Here is a 21658-nt window from a genome sequence, read left to right as displayed (position 1 = left end):
CCCTCAGCACTGCCACCCACAGCCCTTCTCCAGATGCCCTCTCTTCTCCTCTGTCTGTGGGACCCCTTCTCCCTAGTGAGATCCTAGCCTGTCCTGGTCCCTGGGCTCACACCTGCTCCAGCCCAGGGGGACCCAGCCCTCAGCCCCCTCCAGCTCCCCATCCAGCTCTGGCCTGCTGCTCCCCCAGGGGGCTGCCTTCTATAAGTCGATTCCACCAGCACCTGGTGTCCTATTGATGTGACCAAGTGCACGGCGAAAGGAGAAGTGGCTCCAAGTCCGCGGGCCAAGCAGAGACACGAATTGCCCCTGTGTGTTGGGGCAAAAAGGCAAGAAGAAATGGGAAAATCTCACTGTGCTGAGATTCTACCCCAGACCCTCAGCCCGCACCCCAGCTCCACCGAAAGGCAGCAGGAGGCTCAGTGTGCAAGGATCTTGCGGCAGCAAAGACAGGTGAAGAGGTCAAGTCCAAGTGCACCCAACCACGTGCCTCCTGTTTGCACATTTGCAGTTACATAGATCCGGCCACCCCCAACATGCCCCTGGATTTACAAACACATTCGCTCGCAAGTGCCAGCTGACCTCCCCTGTCAGTACCCAGATGCGCGTGAGCATATGCACACTGATCCAGCCTCCAGGCACTGCCTGAATGGGGTCTCCCTGGATGAATAGACAGTGAGGGGCCTGGCACTGCCAGTGACCGAGGCACATGAAGGAAGTCCCACTGACTTGACACTGGAGAGCACAGGGAATGATGAAAGAGCAAGGGAGGACAGAGTTTCCACTGGGGAAATAGAGCCAAGGCACACGTGAGTAAAGAGATTAGCCTTTATTTCCATCCCCTCCCAGGGCCCGGGGCTCCCCGGGCCATTGTAGAGCCAAGAAAACTCAAGAGAGTTTCTCTCTGGGAGCTGTGGGTGCCTGGAGTCAGGACCCTCAAGCTGAGAACAGGGGCCAAGTGGGATAAATCAAAGGGACTCATAAACAAGGGAGTGAGTCTAAGATAGGTATTGGAGACTGAGGCTAAGGCTGGAGGTGGGAGAGCCAGGGAGGGGAGAGTAGAGAGTTGCAGGTGGTGCGGGCAAAGCGGAGAGACGTTGTGGGGATATACCTAAGACAGACCCACGTTCTTTGTGCAAGGCTGTCTCAGGCACTCCTGCCTCAGACCCTCCTGCCTCAGACCCCATGTTTTCATAACCAAAACTGCCAGACAAATTTAGAAGTAATTCCTAGGGGAGCACAGGGCCTCCTCTGAGGATCCACAGTGTAAGGCATGCGTGTTCTGGCAATACAAAGACCACATCCCACCACAGTGAGGTCAACCCCACTGACAGAGAGCCTGGGGCTGGCATTTCCCCTGGGAACATGAGCCAGCATGTGACACATCTGCTAGCATCAGCTAGGTGCACTTGGATGCTTGCTGGCTTTCCGTACTCTTACCTGATTCCAACTTTTCAGCCCTCTCCTTCCCTTCTTGTTTTCAGTGCACAGGCTTTTGCAGATGCCCCTTTGCCTTTCCTGTGGACAGAGGGCCTCAGCAAGGTACGTGCACCTGCCTGGCTCTCTGAGAAAAGGGATGTGGGGCCATTTTCCTCCTCATTCCTGCCCCTCAGATCCTAGCAACTTCACAGGTGAGAAATGTTCTCTGAGCTCTATGTACACAGACTTCTGATTAAATTGGAGGAGTTAGGTGATGAACACCAATACAAAGATTTTCATATTTTTTATTATAAATAGCTCAAATATTTAGTCCCATTTCCAGTTTAAATGGGTGAACCATAATATTGATGGTTTGCAGCGGATACAAGATGAATTGAGCTTCTCTACCAGCTAGCTGAACCACTTTTAATGGGGAATATATCGAAGCTATAAATTCCTGCAGACAGGATTACCATGCAATAGCATAATATATCTCCTTTTCAATCTTTTATACATTATGTTTTGTCCTGCATTCCAGTGGATATATTTATGAATCTGGAGTCTTTCTGTGAAGAAGCACCAAGTACCTCCTCTTTGCCTTCTCTTAGTGTGTTCATGGCCTCTGGAGATAGTCATCCTCGTTCTTGTTCTTGCTCTTGATAGGAGAGCTGGGGTGTGGTACCTTCATCCTCATGGGTGAGTTTCCTCTCTGGGAATGAGGCTCTGTGGCCCCACACCTTTCTGCGATTTTATTACCCAGTGGGAGGCAGAGGCACCAGAGGAAATGAGTGGATGCTTATCCTAAATAGGAGACCCAGCCCATTGCCCTCTCTCCTAGCAGAACAGTGTATAGCATCAGGTACATTTTTGGTTCTAGGCACATTTTTGACAGCATCAGGTGTCAGAGGGTAGACCCTCTGTGCCCATAATGCCCTTTCATTGTTGTCATGGTTAATTTCCCACCAGACAATAGTTCCTACAAACCTGGTCTCTCAGTCACCACCCCTACTGCCCCCATCTCCAACTCATGAGCTGTATGGAGCCAAAATGTAGCTACATTTTGAGAAAAAAGCAGCCCCCCAACTGGGGTCAGCATCTTTGAGATGGCTCCCTCTGGATCTGTCTCTAAGCCTTGCCGCTTCCTTCAAAACCTCAGTCATCTTCAGCACTATTGTCGGGGAGAATGGTACTTCCAGGGATGTGCTGGTAAATATGTAATTACTTTAGTGTGGTTATTACCTTTGTTTTTAATGTAATTTATTTAATTGTAAATTTATATCATTTTATTTTTAGGAACAGCTCTGTTTAACAACGGGGTCCCTGGATTTCTGAAAATGGAACTATCAGCTCTCAGGAGCTGAGAGGAAGGAGCTCACTCTGGATACCCCCAAGTCTCATAGAGCATGGTCTTGAAGACTAAGTCACGACCCACATGCAACCAAAGCCTGGCACAGAGGAATCTCTACTTTAGGGATAGTTGTCCACATTAATAAGAATGAGGGGAAGGGGGAGGGAGGAGGAGGAGGAAGTTGGTACTGGGAGGTAATTAGGACCATCTTCAGCAGGGAAGCTCCAGTGGAGGAAGGCTTGTGACCCCTTACCCTTCTGGCATCGGAACATCACATGGTAGCTTCCTCATTTGGCTCCTAGGAACTGCTCTGGGAATTCCCCAAATGTCACATACAGCTACTTTCAAATCCAAGGCCAAGGACCACATTCCAAAACAAAATAGAAGTGATCTTTGCGTTACTCCTCATCACCCAATAAATGGTTCCCAAGTTGACTATGAGCAGACGTACACAACCAGCTTTATTTTCATCACGGTAGACCCCGAGTGATTAAAGGGCAGTGACAAGGATACAAGGATGGAGCTCTTCTCTTTGGTGAAGTGTGGCTAATATGAACACCTGCCTCGTAGGGTTGTCGTGAGGATGAATTGAGCTAATCCATGTAAAGTGATTAGCCCAAGGAATGTTTGCTGTGGCTCTTGTTGTGCTTCTTAGGCCTGAGAAAACCTAGTCTAATGGCGTAGGAGTTCGGCAACTGTTTAGAAACAGTGATTAAGTGTCTGACCAGATTTTTATCATCCTTGTATTTTGAACCTAAGGGATCCCAACCTCTTCCCTCCTTCCCCTTTTTTTTTCACCATATTCATTGGTAGAAATAAAAGCTCCCTCACCTAGAGATCCAAGGAACCAGGAGTGTATCCAACTGGGCATTCACAGTGTTGAACATTATCTGCTACTGCCCTCCCTCCCCCCACCCATCTTGCAGGACGACACTGAAGATTGGTCCTCTTTGATCTAAGATGATTACTTTGTAAAAGACTTTCTAGTGTACAAGACACAACTGTGTCCAACTGTATAGAGCCACCAATGAGTTTGCTTTGTTTTTACTTTGCCTTTTGCTATCTGTGTCATAGCTCAATATGGATTTGTGTTTATACACATTTTATTTGTATGATTTCACATTAAACCTCAAATAAGTGCTTCCTTATGTGGAAAAAAAAAAAAAAACAGAAAGAGCACAGGATCTGGAGTCCAAGCCCTGGGTCTGACAACAGCCCAGCAGCGTGCTGAGCAGCTGAGCTCAAGAAACCACTTCGCCAGTCTCAGCATCCTCAACTGAGAACCAGGAGCAGTAATTCCTAATTCAGAGGGATGCTGTGAGGAGGAATTTAAAATTCTTTGTAAACTGATCTGCGCTCTACCTGGGTTAGTGGTTTCTGCTGTCGGTGTAGCAATATGTGCCCTGCAAAGCATTTCACGTCCATTATCTCATTGGAAGTTTACAGCCTTAAAGTAGGAGCAGAAAATGGTGATCTTGAAGTGGCTGAGTGAAGCTGCTGGGCTGGACCGAGAGCTTCTCATTGGGCTGAAGCAGGAAGTACCTGGGACAAATAGGGTGAAGCCACATTGAGTTTCGACTTCATAATGCAGGTGAAGTAATGTTTAGGATCTCTGAACAGAGGAAGGATATGTAATTGAATTTGCTGAATCTTGTCAAGCTGACTTGCTCTTCTGTCTCCATTGCCTCAGAGAGCCAGTTCTGGAGTTTAACATCCAGTCATGTGCTTTGCTCCACCCAGATGTACTGGGTATTGGAAGGTACTTTTCCTGGTGCCCCAGAGTTAATAACAAGACGCCCAAGCTGGCAATAAAAAGGAACCAAAAAATGCCATGCTCTAAGAGCTTCCAATCATTGGAGCCAGACCCTGCCCCTACCCAGACCTAGTGCCAGGTGGCCCAGCAGGCTCTGAGTTACCAGTTCAGTGAGGTGGGCAGTGAGGGTCTAAGAGCCAAAGAGAACACTGGTAGGGATCTGCTGTGATGCAGAGCACCTGTGCTTGAGACAGCACAGTGGTTTCAAGCAAAACCCTGGGGGCTAGCCTACACATGCTCAAATCCCAGTTTTGCTGCTGCACCAGCTGTATAACCTTGACCAACTTGTTTAGCCCTTCTGTGCCTCATTTTCCTCATCTGTAACATTGAGATAATAGTAGCTGCTTCATATAGTTATTATGAGGATTACGTGTTGCTATGGATTGAGGGTTTGTGTCCCTCCAAAATTTATGCACTGAAGCCTGAACCCCCAGTGCAATGACATTTGGAGATGGGGTCTTTGGGAGGTAATTAGGGTTAGATGAGGTAATGAGGGTGGAGCCCCTTTGATGGGATTAGTGCCCTTGTAGGAAGATGAAGAAAGTTTTTTCTCTCTCTCTCATTGTGCACATACACTTTCTCATTTTTTTCCACTGGTATGATTTATATTTTTGCCTTAGACAGTTATTTCTATTTTACTTAAAGTCATTTTGGGTTTTTTCTTATTGTATACAAATAAACTGATCTGTTAATTTTTTTCAGTTTATAACATTTTATTAGGAAAATTTTCTCTTTTTAGTTATTATTGATATATAATTGATATGCAAAAAACTAGATACATTTTATGTATGCCTCTTGATGAGTTTGGACATACACATACACCCATGATACCATCACCATAACCAACACACTAAAAGTATCCATTACCTCCAAAAATTTCCATGTGTTCTTTTGCACATTTTTTGGTAAGAACAGTTAACATGAGATCTATCTTCTTAACATATTTTAAAGTGTGCAATACCATATCATTAGCTGTAGGTACAATGTTGTATAGCAGATCTCTAGAACTTATTCATCTTGTATACCTATTGAAAAATAATTCCCCATTTCTCCACCTGCCAGCCTCTAGCAACCACTATTCTATTATCTGCTTCTATGAGTTTGACTATTTTGGATCCCCCATATAAGTGGAATCATGCAGTATTTGTTCTTCTGTGACTGGTTTATTTTACTTTGCTCAATGTCCTTTAGGTTCAAACATGTTGTCACAAATGGCAGAATTTCCTTCTTTTTTAAGGCTGAATAATATTCCATTGTATTTGTATACCACATTTTTTCCATCCATTTATCTGTTCATGGACATTTTGTGTCATTTCCAAATATTAGCTATTATGAATAATGCTGCAGTAAATATGTGGGTGCAGAAAAAAAGAACTACCATATGATCCAGCATATGGATCATATTTTTCTATCTATTTTAGATAGAAAAGTAATTGAAATCAGATCTCAAAGAGATACCTGTACCTTAATGTTAATTCTTATCCTAATAGTGATTTTCATTTTAGCATCCACCCTTACCTCTGCTCTTTCCTTTTCCTTTTCTTTTTTGTACAGAATTTCCTCTGATCAGTTCTTAAATCCAGACTTATTCATTATCAATACAAGTAAGCATCTGACTGCTTCATGAGGGCATATAGTGTGGTCAATGCCAAGCATTCATATATAGAAATAAATACCATTTTGTATCAGGTTTTACAATTCCAAGGGTAGAAAATATGAAAGTGAGGGTCCCGCTTATCCCAGTCCCCCAGTTTCCTTCTCCTAAAGCCACTAATGTTAGCTGTTTCCTTTGTGTCTTTCTAGAGATACTCTATGCATTTACAAGCCAATGGGTAGACAGATAATCGATGATAGATATTAGATAGATAGATGGATAGATAGATAGATAGATAGATAGACAGACAGACACAGGAATTCTTCATTTTTTCCTCATGTAAATGGTTGCATACCATACCCACTATATTACAGTATTTCATGGAGATATTCCCCTGTCAGTATTTGAGAGTTTCCACATCCCTCTGAATAGATACAGATCATTCCACTGGATGGTGATCATCATTATTAACTAGACCCCTATTGATGGACATTTGAGTTATTTTTCCTTAGTACATGCAAAATACATTAAATAACAATATTATACACATGTGCTAATGCAGTTGCAGGATAAATTCCTAGAAGTGGAAGTTAAGAGTCGGAGAGTATACACAGGTAATTTTGATAGAGAGTGTATAATCAAGTTCCCACCAGTGATGATTAGGAATTCCCCTTACTCAAAACCTGCCCAATATATTGTGTCATCAAGCTTTTTCATTTTTGTCAGTCTGATAGGTATCTTATAACTGTAATTTCGTTTTCTCTCTTCATATGTATTATTTGACATATTTTCATACCTAGGGAGTATTTGCATTTCCTTTTATGTGAACGCTTCATATTCTTTTCTCATGTTTGACTTGGACTATTAGGCTTTCTTTTTTCTTAATCATGTTTAAGTACACATTATATTCAAGACGTGTTAAAAATATTTTCTTCTTTGTCATTTTTAATTTTATTTTATTTATTGTATTTTTTCCGTAAAGAACACTGTTATTATAAAGCAGAAACTAACACACCATTGTAAAGCAATTATACTCCAATAAAGATGTTAAAATAAATAAATAAATAAATAAATAAATAAATAAATAAATAAATAAATAAATTTATAGGAATTTGGAAAAAAAAAAGAACACTGTTACATTTGAATAATCTAATTTTCAGTATTTTCTTTTTAAAGATACTTGAGTTTTGTGTCAAACTCTAAAAGAATTTTCCCATCCTGAGATTATTAACAACAAAAAACATTCTCATGAAATCTACTGGTATCTTCTTCGGTACAATGTTGGTTCATTGGAATACATTTTGGAGTAAGGGGTGATTTGGAAAGCAGATTTTATTGTTTTCTGGATAACTACATAGCCGCTCTAACATTATTTATTGTAGAATTTACTTGATGCCTTTTATCTCAAATGCACTATAGCAAAAAAGACAGGCAGTAGATCCTGGTGGTTAAGAGTATGAACACTGGATCCTGACTGCAGGGGTTCAAATGTCTGGTTAGAATGAATAGTAAATTCCCTATGTGTTAGTTATTGTTATTATTATTGTTACTGCACATTATTTTCCCCTATGCCTTGTTGCTAGTCCTAGAACCTTCTACTTTAGTCTATTGATCTTTCTAGTCTTGCATCAGTACTACATGCCTCAAATTATTGGAGCTTTGGAATATTTTTATATTCGTATGTTATCATTTTGGTTGCTATCATAACCAGCATGTTTCTTTCAACAGTTGTTATTAGTATATATGAAAGACTCTGATATCTGAATATGTTTTTCTACCAACCTCCTTACCAACTACTCTTATGGTTCTTATAGTTTATAACTGTCTTATGTTGATTCACTTCCTTTTCCAGCTATACATTGATATAGTCTGAAATTACTAAATTGTACCTCCTCTTTTTCAATATTTATACCACTTCTTTCTTTCTCTTCTTTAATTACATTGGCAAGTACCTCCAGTGGTGGACATTCTTATCTTGTTTCTGACTTTAATGTGACTGTGTTACTCTTATGCATAATCCTGTCTTGAGGATAAAGAATAGATACCAAATTAAGGAAATATCTGTCTATGCTACTATATTAACACTTTTATCATGAATGAGGTTTGAACTCTACCTTAAATTATTTTTCACAGTATTTTATCTATAATATTTATATATCTATTGTGAGTTATATTCATTATTCCATTCAACAGCTAGGTACTGCATGCCTAGAATATGTAAGGGACTCTTATGAGCCCTAGGAATTCAAGAGAAAACTTGTAAAATGGTCCCTCCCCTCAAAGAGTTCACATTTGAAACAGGAAGTCTGTCAATGAGCAAATAAACAAAAGGTTGTGAAATATTATGTCAGGTACTATGTCAGTGTTATTATAGTAATAGGTTGCTTAATATTGCATTATTCTTGCATTCCTGTATGGACTAAGTTTTTATGATTGAAAATGGCTAGAAATATTTTGGATTTTCAACATGTTGTTTAGAGACAAGAAAGGGAATGTTACCAAGCACCCTTAAAGGCAGTCATTGAAAAAAGTAATTTGTGTGCCCTGATAAGGTCAGACAGTTCATTAAACTGATTACAGAAATTTTTCATGGCATTGCATTAAAAATGCTGAAAAAGTAAGAATTAGAGAGTGACTAACTGGTTGTTTCAAAATGCACAATTTCTATGAAAACAAGGAGCGTATGGGATCATTTTCTGGGAAATGGTTAGTGAAGAAAAAATGGGAGTTTAGCTTCCCTAGACTATCTGCTGTGAATCACACTCACTGTCGCCTATGAGATATATCATCAATATGCTTCCTTTTCTCTCTTTACCAAACTCTTTCTTATCCACCAGACAGAAAGCTGCCTCTGTTTAGAAACCTCTCTGATTTGGGGCTTCCCTGGTGGTGCAGTGGTTAAGAATCCGCCTGCCAATGCAGAGAACACGGATTTGAGCCCTGGTACAGGAAGATCCCACATGCCGCAGAGCAACTAAGCCCACGAGCCACAACTACTGAGCCCGCATAACACAACTACTGAAGCCCACGTGCCTAGAGCCCGTGCTCCATAACAAGAGAAGTCACTGCAACAAGAAGCCCGTGAACTGCAACGAAGAGTAACCCCCGCTCTCCACAACCAGAGAAAAGCCCACGCACAGCAACCAAGACACAACACAGCCAAAAATAAAATAAATAAAATGTATTAAAAAAAAAAAAAGAAACCTCTCTGATTTTCCCTGTGCTAGTTGCTCCCACCTCTTTGGTACCAATGGGCTCTGTTTATTTCTCTTTACACTTATCACAAGACACTAATGCTTTTACTTATATGTCTGAGGTAGATTACAGAAGTACTGGATTACAGAAGTATTGCCCCCAGTATGTTCACTACTCCTTGCACTCACACCCTAGTGTGGTCCACACCCTTTTTGACTCTGGGCTTAGCTGTGGGACTTGGTTTGGAAAATGTGTCAATCACCGATGTTCTGTAAGCAGACTTAAAAAATGCTTATGCATTGGGGTTTGCAGTGTCTCCTGTTTAGGACACTGAGACGACCATCTGAAGAGTCCATCCTACTGGGGGTTGAGAAGACCATGGGGATCTGAGACAAGCCACCTGGCCAAAGGCCGTACACCAGCCAGCCTGCTTGATACATGAGATAACTCATCCTATACCGTCCAGTCCTATCCAAGCTGCCAACTGACCACAGAGATCAGTCAAGCCAACTCAAAGCAGAAGAATCACCTACCTGACCCACAGAATTGTGAGAAATAACAAATAGTTGCTGTTTTAAGCCACAAAGTTTTGGGGTAGTTTGATACACAGAAAAAGTAAACTGTTCCTCTTACTCAATTTTGACCACTTTGAAGGTCAGAATGATGCCTTATTCACTGAATTCTGGGTCTAGCACCATGCTGGACACATAGAGTCTGCCTGACTAATATTTTTTAACTGGAAACCCTGAAGCAGCAATTCAGACTTCACCATATCCCATGCCATATCAGCGAACATGCTACCACTAGCCACAAACTTCCCCTGTGATAACACATATCATATTTTCTGTGACTCTTTTGTGTAAATGTCTTCCCCATTGGACTGAAAACTCTGTGAAAGCAGGGCTCTTCTTTGTGTTTACTCACCATTGTGTCCATTTAGCACCTAGCACAGTAATGTAATAGGCCCTTGGCAAATATTTGTGGAATAAATAAACGGACACCATTGGCATTTGCAGTATCCAGTAATGTGGCCTGGTGGGAGAGGCAGGATTAATCACTTCTCTCCCCCAGACCCGGCCTCTGGAGCCTGTGGTCCCCTCATGGCATTACCACCAGGCATGCATCCCCCAAAGGGAAAATGTGGATGGGACAGAGAAGTGAGTGGTGGTAGCCTGAGGGGACATTCTTAGAAGTCAGACACAGGTGATAATTTTCTCCTGAGTCTAGGTGGGTACTAACATGCACAGTGTACAGTCCTCTCCAATGGGCACTAATCTGGAAAGTTCCCTGGTCAAGGAAGGAGCAGTGGCTTAAGAGTCAAGAGACTGGAGACCAAGGCCCTGCTCTGCTGTGTGACCTATTTCAACTGACCTAACTTCTCTGGGGCACAGGAGAATGCCCTGTCAGCCTAATACACCATCTAAAGGGAATGTAGTGAATAGTATGAAATTGCTTTGTGAAAATAAAAGCCAAATTGACCACCTTCAACTCGTAAACAGGCTGTGTCATGTTTCGGAGTGTGTTTGGAAGTGGGTATTACATTTTCCCAAAGAAACCATATTGAAAATCATGGTTAGGTTCCCTGGCTCCCACTCAAAATCCCATTTAAATACCACAGTGTAACTGAAATAACATATATATGCAAAGAAAAACGGCAAGAAAAGTACTGCTGCAGTACTAGTAATTAAAACAAAAACAATACCAGGAGCGGTGTTTCTTATTCATCTCGAATGCTGGTGCTTGAACAAAAGTGGATTTAATTAGAAAGGAGGGGGAAGGGAATATGGTTTTGTGGTGTTCCAGGGGCATCTTTCAGTCACAGATTCAGATGCTCCAATATAGAGTCGGTGACACTGTGTCCCCCCAATGCTGGGATGTCCCGTTCTCAGTGCTGCATCCTAGGTGTGTGCCTTTTGCTGTGAGCTGGTCCATATTTTGAGTCACAGGTGGATATGAGGAAAGGAAAAGGAGATCATCTGGTCGAGAGCTGCAAGAGAAGAAAGAGGATGCAAGGAGGGGATTGCTAAGCCTGAGAACAGCAAAGTGACATTTCTGAGACTTGCTATGCAACATTCTAGGTAAGTCTGCCATGTTCCCTTGTTCTCCATGACAATCTGCAAAAGGCTTTTTCCATTTTGTAAAGGAAAGCACGGAGTCCATACAGGAAGGCAATTTGGCCAAAATTTCCGTGATGGAGACAGAGTTGGGTCTCAGGGCTGCCTGACTCTAAAGCCCATTTCCTTTCTTCTCTCTTCCTCAGTGGGTGAGGAGGACAGAAGGAAAGGGAAGCATTATTTCTAAGGAGATGCTGAGGAGGTCATTTGAGGCTCCCCGCAAGGTGTCAGGAGGCAACATCCTTCCAGAGCCTGCAGTTGTCAACCAGAGCAGGGCACTGAGGAGGCTTCAGGCTTGGGGTGGGAAAGAGAAATTCACAGAAAACTATCTGCAACAAATGAGGGCTTGCGAGTCAGGCTTGTGACTCTAGCCAGAGCCAGAACAAATGCAAGACACCACTAACCAGACAAATACAGCCCCTATCCTTAAGAAACTGTTGCCTAAAATCAATGATCCGCAGTGAGATTAAATTCATAGAAAGACAAGGAAGAGAACGATCTCAGAGCAGAGCACAAAACCCTAAAGGAAAGAGGTTAATTAATAAATAAAGCAAAATTAATAACAGAAGTATATGTGCCGAGTGGAAAATGCACCTTGCCAAGGAGATGCTTTCTCCTCAGGTAAACAACCAGGAAGAGAGCTCAGGGAGGAAAAGAAACTTTGCAAATTATCATTTTCTCTCATGTTGATCAACCCAGGGGTTCTCGCTCATAGAATTAAAAAAAATAAAATTCAACTGTAAGCAGCTCCCCAGGGCTCCTCAGAAGCGCTCACGTGGCAGGGAGGGGACAGGCGGGAGGAAGCACATTAGGCTCCTTCATCACGTTCACTTCTGTATGTTCACATCTGTATGTACCAGTGATGACCAAGTTATCAGCAAGGATGACCAGGATCAGCAAGAATCAGCATCCTCCAGGTACAGGGCTCTGATGCCCTGGGGCTCAGGACCACCCACCTGGACCCCAGGCACATCCTCCAAGCTGACAGCAGCTCTCCCTTCCTTCCATGGCTGCATCCTTCCAGCCCAGCCTGGCAAGTACGCACATGCAGCCACTTGCTCTGTGTGATGACACAACAGTGTCACTGGGCATGCAGATGTCCCCGGCAGGGTGCCTGCCCTCAAAGAACCTATGACCCAGCTGCAGAGAAAAGGCTGATATGGGGGGAACAACCAGAGAACAATTTTTAGACACATTCCGTGCACTTTCTCTGAGCCCTACCACCCACTTCATTCCCTTCCTCGCTTCCTCCTGACTTCCTGGAATCCTCACTGAGATGCCCATATTTGCAAGGCATTGTGGCAACCTCAGAGCTTTGGGTTTCCCAGATGGAAAATTGATTGATGTAAAAAGTGAGGAGGCCAATGAAACCTAGCTCTTCACTTTGCAAGTTAACTCTGCAAATAAATCACTCATTTGCTTTAAAAAGTGATTGCAAAAATGCAAATATTAACTGTTATCATTGGTGGATCAAAGGTGACATCAAAAGTGGAGCAGAAATTGGACTACTGGGCCATCCCTGATATGTGTGCTTAATACCAAGTGAAGTGTACTCTTTGAGGGAGAAACCTTTGGCTTAACAACCAGAAAATGACTGAGCCCCTAGCAGCTCAGCTTCATTCCTCTCTCTTAAAGGGCATTGACTCTTCCAAGCCTGGAAAGTAGTGCAATAACAAGGGCTTTCCTTTGCTCCCCCTCCTCCTCCTCATTCTTTCTTCATCCTTTCTCTGTCTTGGTCTCTCTTTCTTTCTCTCTCTGTCTGTCTCTCTCTGCCTATGTCTCTCTGTTTCTGTGTTTTTCTCTCTCTCTCTCTGTGTCTCTCTCTGGGTGTCTCTCTCTGTCTCTCTGTGTTTCCTCTCTGTCTCCCTCTCTCTCTGTAAGTGTGTGATCAGCTGGGACATACAGACTGGAAAAAAGAGGAGGAAACCCAGAATTAGAAGAGCAAATAGTGGTTGATTATCAGACCCACTAACTACCAGACGTTGAAGGAAGCATTTTACAACCATGATCTCAGGTCTCATAACCACCCTGCTCCTCTAACATTCTCTCCAATATATTAAAGAAGAAACGAAGCCTCTGAAATGCCAAGTGCCCCACCCTACATCCCACAGCTGGTAAGTGGAAGAAAACAGATCTGAATTAACTCACTTGCCTGAGAAGCCCAAGCTCTTTTGTTTTTTTTTAAACATCTTTATTGGAGTATAATTGCTTTACAATGGTGTGTTAGTTTCTGCTTCATTGGCATGAAGTGAGAGAGTGGCATGGTCATATATACACTACCAAGCTCCTTTTAACACACTTTACCCTCGGAACCCTCACTTTTTCAGAAGTCTGAACTCTCTGAGTAAGAATCTCTGGCTGTTGCACTCTGATGTCTCTTCTCATCGTTTCTGGGAACACTTGTTTTAGTCCCAAGCTCAGAATTTTTCACAAGAATAATATTCAGGCGTGTTAGCCGCTCCACACAGAAAGAAACCAGATTTAGGCTGCAGTGGTCCTGAGGGTGACTGGTAGAGAGGGGTGGCTCTCCTTCCTACCTGACAACCTACCACCCCTGCCATGGTCTCTCTGTACATCAAAAGACAGTTGGAAGCCCTTTGAGGCACCCCTTGGATATCCCCCTTTCCTAACCTGTGCCCTCACCCTTCTCCGGGACAGCTGCCGTGTGAGAATACCTTCCCCCTGGTGGCTGATTCCTAAGTACAAAGAACATTCAAAATGAAGGGCCCTGGGAGGTCCTCTAGTCCTGGGGGTTCTACACATGGCCAAGCATGCCTGTCACCTGGGGAGCTCTTAAAACAGGTCATTTCCTGGGCTCCAACTCTCATAGTTCTTAGAGAGTAGGTTTAGAGCTCAGAAACTTTTACTTTTTGAAGCTTACTGAGTAGTTCTGCTGATTGACCAAATTTGGACTCTCTTATGGGCTGAACTGTGTCCCCCCTAAATTCATATGTTGAAGTCTTAACCCCCAATATCTAAGGACTATATTTAGGGACAGTGTCTTTAAAAAGGTAATTGAGTTAAAATGAGGTCATTTGGTGGGCCCTAATCCAATATAACTGATGTTCTTATAAGAAGAAGAGATTAAGACACAAACACACAAAGTGGGACCCTGTGAAGACAGAGGAAGAAGAAATAGCCGTCCACAAGTCAACGAGAGAGGCCTCAGAAGAAACCAACCTACTAAGCCTTGATCTTAGACTTCCAGCCTCCAGAACTGTGAGGAAATAAAATTCTGTTGTTTAAGCCCCCAGTCTGTGGTACTTGATTATGGTAGCCCTAATGAACTAATACAAGCATTTTAAAGTTAGTTCAGCCTTCTGGTAAAGATGCAGAAACTGAAGTCTAGGAAGGTCAATTGACTTACCCAAGGTCACTGAACACATCAACAGTGAGCTGAGGTTCAAACCTATGTGTACTGACGTACACCCCAGAGCTAATTCTGTGACCCTATATTGTCTTTAGGGACCAGAGAGCCAGACCAACCTCAACCCTCCATGAAGACTTCCTTCCCTTAGGACTGGTGGAGTCATACTGATACCTCAGTCCTCTGAGAATCTATAGTACTAATTATCTGAAGCCTCTGTTCAGCACTGGACAGTGCAGGCTTTGTATGACAGTCGTCTGGCCTTCCCTACTGACTCATGTCCCTTTGTTATTTAGAAGAGTGCTTGTGTAGGTAACCTGGAAATGTGGCAGCAGGGGGGCACATAGAAGAGGAGATGGAGGACCACAAGGCTCACAAGACTTCTAAAAGGAAGAGCTAGAGCCCCTGAATCACTTACGTCGGTTCTGCCTAGGTGTCCACCATAGACCTGGGTCTAAGTATTCAAAAGGGGCCACTATCCATATACATCCTTTGAAAATGCAATTCCTCAGTCAAAGGACACAGTCCCAATTCTGTCACTAATTTTCTCTGTGATCTTGAATTCATCACTTAGATTATTCATGCATTCATTTTTTCAGATGGAGAATGGGGGAAAAAGAAATACCTGCCTCACCTACCTTACAGACATACAGCGAATATCAAATAAGATAATGTACAGGAAAGCACTTGGAAAAGTATAAAAATGTTATTCAAATATGAAATGTGACAAATCCTTCATCCTCAAGAATATATGTGGATCAGAATGAATCTCTGTCTGGAGGAGGCAACAGCAATCATAATAGAAATGTAAGGCCTGATTGATGGGCAGCCTACATGAGTGGCTTTCAAATTTGGGGAGAGAACTGTGGTGCGTAATGAAAAAAAAATTGAGACTAGAAATCCCAGCCCCACCAGGAACAATGTGTGTGATCTCATATGGGCCCCTAATTCCTCTGAGGCTATGTCTCTCATTTTCTAACATGGGGATAATAATTATCTTGCCTTCCAAACAAGGTTATTGTAAAAATCAAATAAGATTTTATATATATATGATTTTATATATATATAAGATTTTATATATATAAGATATATAAATATATATAAGATATATATATATATATATATATATATATATCTGGATTTAAAAGAATACTATGTTAAGTAGATTGAGGACAGGAACCAGGGGGTGTTAGGGGAGAAACTGAAGATCAAGAAGTTTCTAGTTGGAGACACTACAAGTTTAGCCACAAGGTACTCTGACCAGATAGTCAGTTAGAGAGTATTAGAAAGGGCTTGGAGGTAGGGAATTACCTAGATAAGCAGAAGTAGACCAACCAAGAGATTAAATGTAAATTCAGCAAGACATCAACAGGGAAAGAGAGTGTGACTTTCAGAATTACAATATCAGGGGGTTGGAGCAAAGCTAAGCCATTTTTCAGGTATAATACTTGAATAAAACATTCAGGTCAATATTTCCTCGTAAACAGGGCAGCAGTGAAAAACAGATATAATTCACACTGTGGACCGGAGTTAAAAACCTTGGAGTGAGACAGAATCTAAAAGCCTGATTAATTATTTTACCTTTGTCAAACTGAATTGAGCAATGAGACTGTATTTGTAATTTGGTCACCTATCCATATAGTTCATCCCCTGATTGCTCTAAATATTCTTGTCACATGGTTTTTATTCCCAACTACTTGTGTATATAACACCTTGAAATTATTAAAGGGGAGAAAGTAGTAAGAACTGTCCTGTGTGCCTTGCATCCACTAGACATCTATTAAATGTTCAATTCTCAGAATACCTTAGAAAATTATAAAACTGGAAACCTGTGAGTCTTATAATTAAGGAAACTGAAGCTCAGAGGTTAATATCTCCATAAAAGATGATAATTAAACCCAGAATTAGGCCCAACTTAGAGTAACAAAGACTTGAAAAATGGTGAAGTCTCATGATAGAGGTTTATTTCTCTCTTAAGTAAAAGAAATCCAGAGATCCACAGTCATCAAGGACCAGGCTCTTACTAGCTCTCTGTTCCGCTATCTCTAAGGTGTGGTCCTCATATTTATGGTCCTAAAAGACTGCTAGAGCTCCAGCCATCACCTCCATGTCCAAGGAGCAAAATAGAGAAAAAGAAGAAAGACATTCTCCCCTCTTTTCTAAGTGACTTCTCAAAAGCCCCACACTAGATGTCCCCTTGCATCTCATTCGCTAGAACTTAGCCACATAGCCTCACCTAGTCACAAAGGAATTCTGGGAAATGTAGTCTTTTATCTGGGAAGCAATGTGTCCAATTAAATTTGGTTCTGCTACTATATAAAAGGAAGTATGAATATCAGGAGGCAACTAGGAGTCTCTGCCATACTACAATTTACTAATTCCAAAGCTTGTGCTCTTTGGTAGTAACAGAACCCCCTAAAATACATCTGTTTGAGGATTTCCCAGACCCATTTGAACACATGCAGTGTCAGCTCAATCTAGTCCTGCTGCTAGATGGGAAAATAAAAACAACGTATTTTGATTGCTGTTACTATTGCTATTATTTAGGACACAATTGGCCTCAATGGAACATAGTGTGCAGTGAACATTGACGAGAAACCCAGGAAGTTATCTTCTGCCTGCTCAACCAAGATACAGCTTTTACGTATGGTCATGAAAATTATGGTCAGAAATGCTTCCAATATAAATGTAATTTGGAGGGAGAAATACCAAGACTGGAAAGAGAATGGCTAAAATCTAAGTTAAATTTTGTTCTCTCTGTTGGCTTTCAAGCTTGCTGAACTGAACATTTCAAAAAGGAAACAGAACAGACAAATTTTATCATTTTGAGAAAACAGGTCTAGATGTATCTTGCACCTATAAATGATCATGAAGACATACCACGATTGCAACAAAGCACCTTACAATCACATATGGGGCCGGCATTCTAGAAACCAGACTGAAAAAAACACCTATTGCGTTCACTCACTGCATCATTTTCAGAGCTGTAGCATCCAGTTAGGCCTGGGACAGTGGTGCTATGTCCAGCCCAGACCCCACAGCATCCCTCAGCATGGCTCTAGAAATTTGTCCTGGCCCCGTTCTGCTTCATTCCAAAGCCAGTCTAAATGAGCTCTTTCTGGACATTAGACAAGTACCCTGAAAACTAGGGAAGGTTTCAACCATCCCAAACGGAGTCATCTCACCCTGGACATGTTCCTTCCCCTGTCTGGACCTAAATGCCCTCACGTATAAAATGAGCAAGTAGACCAGTTAATCAGAGGTCCTATTAGCACCAAATTTCATGAGCACTGAAATAGGTCACAGTGTAAGCTTTGGTGAGAGAAACCAAGAAGTGACTCAACCATTCTAGTTCTTTTTAAAACTCCCACACTATGTAGGTGAATCTGTTTGAGAACTGTCCTCCAGCACCTCATTCAATCCTACAAGAAAAACCAGGCATTCCCTATTGTTTGAGTCCTCTGCCTTGGAACCCTGGGTAAGGAGCCTTTTGTCATCTCCAGAGATGCCCAGAGGATAAAGACAGCACAGTGTTCTGAGCTTGCTAAAAGCCTGAACTCTTGACTCAGCCGTAAGTTCAAGTCCCAGATCAGCAGCTTCCTGTCTGTGGTCCTTCAGCAACTTTCTTAACCTTTCTCTTAATTTCCTGATCTCTAAAGTGGAGATCATAATGACACCTGTTGCTGTTAGAGTGAATGACATGATGCACTTAGGACTCCTAGCACAGTGTCTGGCACATACTAAGCATTCATCCAATATTAACTATTATTTGAAGCCTTACTTACAACACTTAGAGACAGAAAAAAATTCTGCTCCCTGGGAATCTGGAGTTTGTGAGTTGCTTTGAGCCTTCTGTGCCTTAAACCTCAGAACAATCTATATGAATTAAAATGTTTTGTCCCCAGTCTGGCAGGAAATAGTCCACAGTTCCACCAAATAATTCAAAACCCGTATCAGATAGGGTGTGTGTGTGTGTGTGTGTGTGTGTGTGTGATGCAATGAAAGAGGTGAAGGAAAGGAATCGTGTTCTCTAAAAATATAGGGTGAAATCCCTGGCAGTCCAGAGGTTAAGACTTGGGTTTTCACTGCTGTGGACCCCAGTTCAATCCCTGGTCAGGGAACTAAGATCCCACAAGCCGTGTGGTGCAGCCAGAAACAAACAAACAAAAATATGGGGGTTGGGGACACTAGCAGCCACTTCCAGGAAGAATCAGCTACCTATAGACATTACCTGAAGCTATAACATAAAGCTCATCTTAATCAATGGAAGAGACATTGCTGAAAATCTGGTGATTTTCATCTGGAGCTGACAACATGGTAATTTATATTCTGCACAGCATAACCAAAGAGCTTGTTATGCAAACACAGGCCACTGATTTGACAAATCTCCTGGAAACAGAATTAATGTCTGTATTCTGTGCAAAGATGTAATTTATTTTAATATTTTAAAGAGATAATATATATCTATCTATCTCTGTATATTCAGGGAGTGAGATATAAGCACACATCGAGATATATATATTTAAATAGAGTCGAGCTTGGGAGCTGGGGCTTGTGTGTTCTGCATTAAGAGGTCCAAAAACTACAATGAAAATGGCATTGCTGATTACTACCAGCATCTTTCATTCGGTGTGTTTCTCTTTCTATTCCTGGTGATAACATAAATATTATTCTTTTGTGAAAATGCTTTATTTATGGTGCCAGAGCAAGGAACGCATTTCATGGTAATTGAGGTTTTTTGATGGAGAGCAAGCTGAGTTCTGCCCAACTGCAGAAAAAGTTTTAATTGGGTGGAAGGCTCCAATGGGTATTTCCTAGTCATCTTATTTTCTTTTTTAAAAGGAAAGGTTTTGTTAAAGGAAAACTTAGCCCTGGCTGGTTATAAAGGATTGATTCTGAAGGTTGGGGATCAGTAGAATCCTGACCTCCCCCCACCCCCTGCAAAATATGAGACCAACAGAGCTTGGGGAGCAATTCCAAAGAGATACATTTTAATGGTTTCCCTCAACAAAAAGTGTATAGCCCCTCTTTTGGGGGGCGGATCATTTAGGTCCTGGGCTTCACCAAAGTTTGACAGGTATTTGCCTTCAGAAAGAGCCTTTAATCCTTGTTTTTTTTCCAATGGGAAATAGAGAAAAGAATTGGCTTCTCACTGAATCCTTACAGCCCTTCATCCCCTCTTTTCATTCACCTCCCATTTCCATTTCAAAACTATGATTTGAGGAATTAAAACCATTCTACCCTGATTCCCCCAATCCCCTTGAGTCTGAGCACTTCTTCCTCCCTTGTCTGACTCCCTTGTGGAGAAAGCTAATCAAACCTGCCACATCTGTTGCTGCTGCATAGCTAAGGGGCCTAAACTAGAAATCGATGTTCCATGGCCCAGGGGACCCATTTTGCTGTTTTCTCTGTTAATGCCATGTCAGGAGATGTCACCAGGAAGCCAGGCTGCTGAAGAGAACATCAGTTCCCATTTGGAAAGACCCCTGATGGCCCTCAGGCAGGTGAGGCTGGGGAAGTGTGTCCCACCGGGAGGCGCTGAGGTGGGTAGACAGTGGGCCTGCTAAGCTCTGTCACTTCTGCTGACCGAAGAAAACAGGCTCAAAGGCAGGGAGGCAGGGGGCTGCCCTCTTCCATGGTGGGAGTGGGCTGTGGGCTCCCCCAGTAGGGCCCCGTTGGGTTAGCCAACACAATGTGCCAACTCCATTTCCATCATGGCCCCGCATTCACCCCACCCTCACTCTGTCCAGGTGTGTTTTGAGAAGCAGGTAAATGTCAGAAAAAAAACAACACAGGCTTTTACTGAGTGTGGTTGACCAGATGGCCTCAGAGAGCAGCCTTGGGACAACCATGGTCTGTCCAGTTACCCCACCTCATGCCCTGTAGACTGACCCAGGTTCATTGCACACTCCCTGACCACCCAGATCTCCCAGTGTTCTCCAAGTTTTTCTTCCCCCCTGCCTGTCCCTCACTGCCAACTGGGTCCCGGCCCTCAGTGGAGCTCTGGTCACTTGCTAACCACTCTGATGGTCATGATGCAGAATTCAAACTTAGATTTAACTGGCAGTTATGCAGCAGCTGCTGGGGTCCAACATTGCTCCATGTGCCATGTACCAATCAATCAGAGTTTCAGGCCTGGTTCTGCTGCCCATTGTGACCTTAAGCAGATCAGATATTGGATCAGGGTAAACATCATCTCCTCATTTAAGCCTTCCCAGACCCTAGCCCCTACCTCTCTCACACACAAGGAGATGTTATGTACTCCTTCATCTCTGCCCCTTCAACACTCACTATTTCTATAAGGCTGCAGTGCCTCCTACCCTTCTATTTCTCTCCATCCCATTTATGAGATTTCTGAGCATGCAGATTGGTCAATTTAGAGTTGTATACCCAATGCCTAGCATAGAGTTGATACTCAGTAAGCACTGGTTGAACACATGAATGAATTCAAGAGAGAAAGGAGATAAAGATCGACACACCACCTGGCTTTTCAGCTACCTCTCCTATACTTGCTAGAGTAAGGAGGAGGTTGATGCAGAAATTGCTGAAAACTTGGGTTTTGAGCTAAGGGTCCATGTTTCCAATTTATAGTTCATAGAAGAGATTTGAGAGCTTAGCAGAACATAGTAAGTATTCCCTACACTATAGCACACTAGAAAAGGTATTTTAGTCAAAGTCTAGACCCTGATTCTAAAACAATTCAAACCAAATCACTTAAAACCACACAGACGTTTTCACTACCTGAAGCACGTTTCTGCTAAGGCATGTCTGTGCAAAAATAACGTGAAGTTTCCTCTCGGGTGGTCATTCT

The sequence above is a fragment of the Balaenoptera borealis genome (genome assembly GCF_965194805.1).
Source record: "Balaenoptera borealis genome assembly, chromosome: 8".
In the NCBI taxonomy this organism is placed as follows: Eukaryota; Metazoa; Chordata; class Mammalia; order Artiodactyla; family Balaenopteridae; genus Balaenoptera; species Balaenoptera borealis.
The sequence above is the reverse complement of the archived record's forward strand: the minus strand, read 5'-3'. Positions refer to the sequence as shown.